Source organism: Primulina tabacum, chromosome 3 (genome assembly GCF_025594145.1).
Source record: "Primulina tabacum isolate GXHZ01 chromosome 3, ASM2559414v2, whole genome shotgun sequence".
Taxonomy (NCBI): domain Eukaryota; kingdom Viridiplantae; phylum Streptophyta; class Magnoliopsida; order Lamiales; family Gesneriaceae; genus Primulina; species Primulina tabacum.
In genome coordinates, this window is record NC_134552.1 from 3,050,143 (window position 1) to 3,057,508 (window position 7,366).

Consider the following 7,366-nt stretch of genomic DNA (forward strand, 5'->3'; position numbering starts at 1 on the left):
ACAGTTTACCTCTTTGACCAGAGTGCCGTTGGGTTATATCCACCGAGTTTTACAGACTGCTCCTCACAGCCCAACCACACAATCGTAACCGATGGTTTCTGACGCAGATTCCTTCAACAACACTTAGCACAACCATGTTTCGTTTCCTACATCAGGATGTATAATAAAGTAGTTCAGTTTGAAACTAATACATGAGATAAGCAAAAGTCTTGGTCTTTTTATTCAAACATACAAACTATTATTACATAGTAACCTCCTGCAGAGGAGAAAGAACTTATTTAGCTACTTATAATAGCCGAAGTTAAAACACATATAAACTAGAAAGAGAAAATATTACAATGTTTTGAAAGAAAATGAAGAGGTTGAATGATGTCTTCATCTTCCTTCTGCCTTGTGAATTTATAGAAGTCCTTTGCGGATTTGAACTCCGGACTTCAAAACTTTCTTTAGCTTTTCTTTAATGTCTTCCAGCTGTTGTTGAAACTATCTCTTGAGTGGGTAGTCCCTCCATCTTTTCTTGAATTGTCTTTTTCTAGATTATTAAAGAGACATATTGTTCTTCCACCTTTATCTCCGGGTATAACCAGTAGATATGTGTTTGGATCATATCAGCTGAAATCTCATTTCATGTTTTTTTTAATAGTAAATAATTAATATCGAACTTGGGTTCGGATTCATGTTATTTGAGTAAATTCTCCTCCTCAAATATTTAATTACATAATAATAATAAATTTGTATGTTTAAAATAATTTTACGTCGTCTCTGATACCATTTATGGTCTCATTAAAATCAATCATTAGAAATCACACATATAAGGGTATTTTTGTCATTTTTATCTTTTTAGGGAGTTTGGGCAAAAAATTTTAGGTGTAGAGAGTTAAGATGAATTTAAGTTTGGGTCTGGGGATTTATCAACAATTTACCCCAGAACTTTTACTGGTTTTTATATATTGTTGTGTTTTTTTTTTTTTTTTCATTTTTAATGAAAAAATGAAACGAACGGATGAGATCAATGCCAATAGATAGTCAACAAAGGAGTTGTGCTTGTTAGCGTGTAAATAGGTAGCTATGATTAGAGGAATTAAAATCTAGTTAGGATACAGATACCATATTTCCGGAAATCAAGCTATTATTTGGAGGCAAAAACTCACACGAGATAAATTTTCAAATTAATATAGTATATGAAAAACACAAGTTCATTTTGAGAAACAGATGTTCAACTTGATACAGTACATGAAAAAATATTATTTTTTATGTTAAAAATAATATATATTTTTTGTAAATATGAATCCAATAAACTCATCTAACATATATATTATATTTTTAGACTGATACTTATAAAATAATTTTTTAACACATCACGAGGATTTAACGAATCAACTCGATCATATTTATCTATTTCATGAACCAAGTCTAGTAAAATGTTAATTATATGACAAATCTTCTAATTGCATATACATATCGTTATATCAATCGACAATACATAATAATCTCCAACGGTTGTTCCTTTCTTTAGATATCATAAAGCTTAGTGGGATATTTCACGCTCTTCCGAACTTGTTATAAGTAAGAAAACAGTATACATTCGGTGGAACATAGAACAATTCCAATTTAGTAAGAGCAAGTCTCATTTAAGATGGTCTCACTGGTTTTTATCCTTGAGACCATCGATTTGATCCATATTTTGTTGGATCTCGGTTTTTTCGTGCCTAAAATGCAGCGAAAGTTTCAAAATTTTTTAGATCTTGACATTCAAGATATTTTTGTTTGAGCACTCGTATGGTTTTTAATAAATAAACATCATAGAGAGTATGTAATTTTACCTTTAGTGAAATTTCACTTGGCACAAACTAATCCGGTGTTAGCGGACGTAGCTCTTGTTGTAAATCCCTACAAACTTTCTTCAAGAACTCCTTGCTTCAATCTTCGAATCAGGTCCACGACTAGAAGATTTGTTCCTCTTCCAAATAGCACTAGAATATTTGGAAGAGATTTTACGTTGGAGATCAAAATTTGAGAGATGGCTCAAACTCCTTTTCAAAAAAGAGAGGGCCGAAATTTTGGAGAGAAAAGGGAGGCTCCTTTTCGAAAATTAGTGTTGTGGTGGCTAGGGTTATGGCCTTTCAACTCCCTTTTATAATCAAGCCATGACCTAGTTATCATAATTAACATTAATGAGCTTGATTAATTAATTGGACTAGTCAAACTAGTTTTATTAATTAATCAAAGTCCATTAAGAACTTTAATTATTTAGTATGTTAGACTTGTAGTCCTACAAGCCCATTAAACATACTTCCCACAATATTTAATTTAATATTTAGTAAACTCAACTTTTGAGTTTAATAAATTAAATCTATTATAAATTCAACATTTGAATTTAATATTTAAATTATAACTTCAACTCCTTAAATTTATCACCTCCAAAATTTAATATTTAATAAACTAAACTTTTGAGTTTAATAAATTAAATTCTCAAATTTTATAAATTCAACTCCTTGAATTTATTTTCTCAAAATTTAATTATCATAAATTCATCTCCTTGAATTTACTATATCATAATATAAATTCAGCACATTGAATGTATTCTCTGAACGAGAACAAATGATCCAGTGTTTGTGTGACCCTAAATAGTTCAGGGATACAGCTAGCCGTGAGTTCACAATTCTTTGTGATTCAGGACAAAATCCTTTATTTGGGCTTACCCTAATTTGTCTCATTCCATGCACCAACATTTGATCTTGAGAATGTCAGAAACTATTTTTTGATTAAACCTATCGAATCATGGTAAGAGCGTCTATTAGCATCGCCCCATGACTCCCTAGGTATCACTGATAGTGCATGCAAGAACCAGTCGGTTATGATTAACGTACAGTACGGTCCCTTCATCTCATATATCCCGATCGAATCTGCAATCATTGGTTCATCGAGAGTTGCATAATAATTCAATAACCATGTGACACATCTTTGAGAATAAATAGTGACAACGCATGTACAATTGGAGAACTCTTTCTCTAACATACATCTCATACTCTGGCCAGAGATTCCATGCACTATTATTTCATCAGATCACATAGGATATCCACACCCGTAGGTGAGCGGTGAATTCCCGACTACAATGCACTGGCTCCTATATGTGTTGCAATTGTACCCAATCTCGCCACCTGATGACTCTCCTGGAGTCGGTAAACGAGTCAAAGCACAGCCCTAGTATATAGAGTATCAGTGTTGTCCCGGGTCGTGTGGACTAATGATGTACAATCATAACTACGGACTTATCCTCTCGATGAATGATAACCACTTGGAAAGTCTGAGGGAGGGTAGTTCGGTATAATCATCATATGACTATCTATCTGCATGTTTGGACATCTCTATGCCCTTACCAAGAAACGCAGTACACAACATCACAGATGATAGTCTCGAGCTCAAGCGACCTTTATCCATGTTTTAGGCGGCTGAATCGACTAGGAACGAATTTATATTATACAGTGTTTACAAATGAGTTTCAACATCGAATTACGATTCATTTGTATTAAAGTATAATCAGAGTCTTTATCTATATTGTTCACATGTGTATACAGATAAAGAAATAACAAACCATGAAATAATGAATTATATTAAAATAAAGATTATTTATTACAACTGAGCCAATAAAATCATTAGCCAACAGTTGGCTTACAGGACATCTACTCTAACATATTTAAAGTGCAAAGTAATATTTTGACATAAAAGATAATAGTTTTTCGTAGATTGAGTCGGATATGATATATCTATCGTAAAATTGATATGTAAGACAATCTCACAGAAGTTTTTGTGACGTGGTAATGAGCTAAATCATGACCCATTGAGCATATCTAGCGTCACATGGAGGGAAGGAAGTTTTTAAAAAACATCATTTATTTTAAAAGTAAACATCTAAACATAAACTATCAAGCTAGCATCTAAACATTAGACCCGAATTCGTGATGAAAACAAATGACGTTGAACCCTTTTGATACGAAGGAATGTGCAATTTATTAATAAATTAATTCAAAATAATTATCTTGCCTCAATTGGTTCGCATGTTATATTGTAAAACACCAAAAATCGCAAGATCAATTTTATTAGATGAATATCAGAATCGACCAAATTCTAAATAATATTATCTTTTACATTAAGAATATTATTTTTCATGATAAACATAGATCAAGTTAACTTGTTTTATGAATATATAATTGAGATCGTCTCAAAAAACAAGTTTTGACTTTATCCAACCAAATTCGTACCCTACAAGGCATCTTAATCTTAATCGAGGCATTGAAAAAAGGGGGGAGGAAGTTGGAAATATTTGCACGACAGAGACTAATTTTATTGTCATGGGGACCAGATCGTTTTCAAAATGGAAGAAATTAGTCAACTTTGTGGACCGTGATTTCTTGAAAATAGTCATAGTAAAAGCGAATGAATCATTACACCACATTACATATTGCAAACTGAAAAACAATGAGAACCTCATTAAATTTGACTTTATAGTTTTTTTTAAAATTAGAAAAACATTTAAAAAAAAGGATCCCCGACGAATTCCTTCTTTTTTCCCCCAATGACATCGAGTAACTATATATAATTATTCTAAAATTTATTACCCTAATTATCGATGTGAACAAGAGTTTCAAATTGAAATATAGATGGGTAGAGGCCAACGGAAGAAAACAATGATACTAAACTTGAACCCATTAAGCGTAATAACATTATGCCATGGGTCGTTGGCCGGTGGCACTAGCATCTCGATAAAACGACGAGATTTCGAGTTCAAAAATACAAGTTTTATGTCAACTAACAATGTTCATGATGGTATCCGGGTGAATCGGGTGAGTTGAGTCGGAGAAATCCACCAGATTATGATGAGATTTGTTTAGGAAAAAATGAGCAAGAAAACATATATGTTGATGCAAATATATATCAATGATATGGCTTCAACAACCGTGACCTGCAGACAAGAAAATGAACTCGTGAATGGGCGTCGGAGGGGTGTCCGGCGCGACAACATTGATGCTTAAGTCAGCCGGTTGAAGGTGGAGGATAATGACAATGTATGTGAGTGGTTGAAGATGCAAAATTCCAGAATCCTTTAAATGAGATGTATACATGTTATTTATAGGAGGAAATCTCATGATTACTTTGTTTTCAGTGCTCACCTGCTAAGTATGGTAAGATGGCTGCCCATACCTTGTTTCTGATGACTTCTTTGACAAGTCACAAACCCCTGTAGTTCTGACAGTAGTGATTGTCAAGCATAAGATAGCTCATTCTGAAGCATTCGAGTGAGGTGCGCTTCTTGAGATAGCCTGAGTATAAAGTTCTCAGGAGCTTGTATGAGAGCTCGGGCTATGGTAGCCCGGGGAGAAGACGTCTCGGCCATTCACCTGCCCAGCTGCTGATGAAATCATCCTGCACACTGACTCTGATTTGAGCTATTCATTTAATATCACAGGTCATCCATGGCCCGGACTCTTATGGGATATTATCAGTTCATTTTTATATCCACCAATAAGTGAGTTTACAAACTTAGTTTCAAGTCACACAAAACCATTATCAAATCCGTTTATTCTTGAAAGATGGTGTACGTTTTTTTTAAAAAAAAAAAAAAACAGAACCATGTATAATTTCCATCCTTGAACGAAATGAAAAAATAATTGTAGCTAAAAAGATGTGTAAAAGACTGCAACAAGAATCGGAATAGACAAGTCCGAAGATAAAAGAAATCTTATAATAGTCGATATTGAACATGTTCGAACAATATTTTAAATCGGAATGCAAAATTAACACTAGTAAAAGCCGAATCTTGAAATTTTGAAACTTGACTTTTCATATTGATAATGCAATCAAAAAATTATAATATCATAAATTATCACGCATATTTAAAATCGTTTTCTGAGCAAATAATGTAATATTATACAAGAGTTAATGGACAACAATTTACAAGTCTCAAAATATCATGGAAGTAAAGAAAACAATTGGATTTCATATCTCAACATACAATCTTCAAATAATATTCAATTATCAAGAAACAAACATATATAATAATCATAATTGTAGAAGCATACCTGAATCCATGATTTTGTTGTCAATTTTCGGTGATGATCTTCAATATGCAGATTTCTTTTAAAATAGAGAGTTTTGTTGATGAAATACATAATTTGAAACGTTATTATGCAGATTGTGATCATAACCCTTGTTTTATAATTAAACAAGTTTTATTATTTCTAATTTGGCCTCTCAACAAACCAGAAATATTATACATGATATCCACACGATAATATCATGACATTTAAGTCCTCAAGTCAATTCTTATTCTAAATTAGACCACGTAAGTATATGACTTATTTAATTGATGACATACAATTTTATTATTACATTTATGGCCCCATAAATTTCAACAGGAGTGTACCCTGCTACTTATGGCTGATTTTGTATCAACATCACAAACTCGTAAAATTCTCGAGAAAGATTGAGCAATCCTATGGGACTGTGTCATGATCCAAATGATACTTGGATGATCATGCATTGCCTGCTGGAAAAGAAAGAGTATCAATACTCAACAGCATATTAGTTGTTTGTATGTAGTTGGTTTCAGTCATTTGTGAATTTATTTTATATTGCGATGTGTTCAGACGAGACTTTATTATATATTATTTTTAGTATTATAATCATAGTTGTCATACTTTGAGCTCATTGTAAAGAAATTTTTTACTCGTTATCTGATGTAATTAATTAACTCTAATCAAATTACATTGTAATAACGATTAGGACTTAAAGGACCCTACAATACCAACTGCTGGCTTGAAAGCTAAATTGGCATTACCTTTGTTGTGATTGTGGTTAGCCAACTTATGCACTCTCCATTCAGCAAACACTTGGAAGCAGTACAAAGAATTCTAAGGTATCTCATAGGCACTCTTGGAAAAAGTCATTACTTTGGGAAAAAAATGAACCAAAATTAATAGAAGTTTACACAAAAACTGATCGGGCATTATCAACGATTGATAAAAGATCCACCACCGGTTATTGTACATATCTGTGGCACAATCTTGTGACACGAAGAAGCAAGAAATAATTGGTAGTGTCTCCAAGTAGTGGAGAAACTGATATAGTAGTATAATGCTATCAATAAATATAATAGCAAAAATTTATACATTTAATCATAAATTCATCATGTTTATATATTGTTTCACCGATTTTTTTTGCTTAATATTATTAAAATTTTATTCAAAAAATTAATAATATTTTTTACTCAAAATTGGACTAATTACACTCAAGTTTGTTATACTTATTGTTTGTTCTTTACTTTTCGCCACGCTCCACATTTTGTTTTTAATATTAAAAGTGTCTA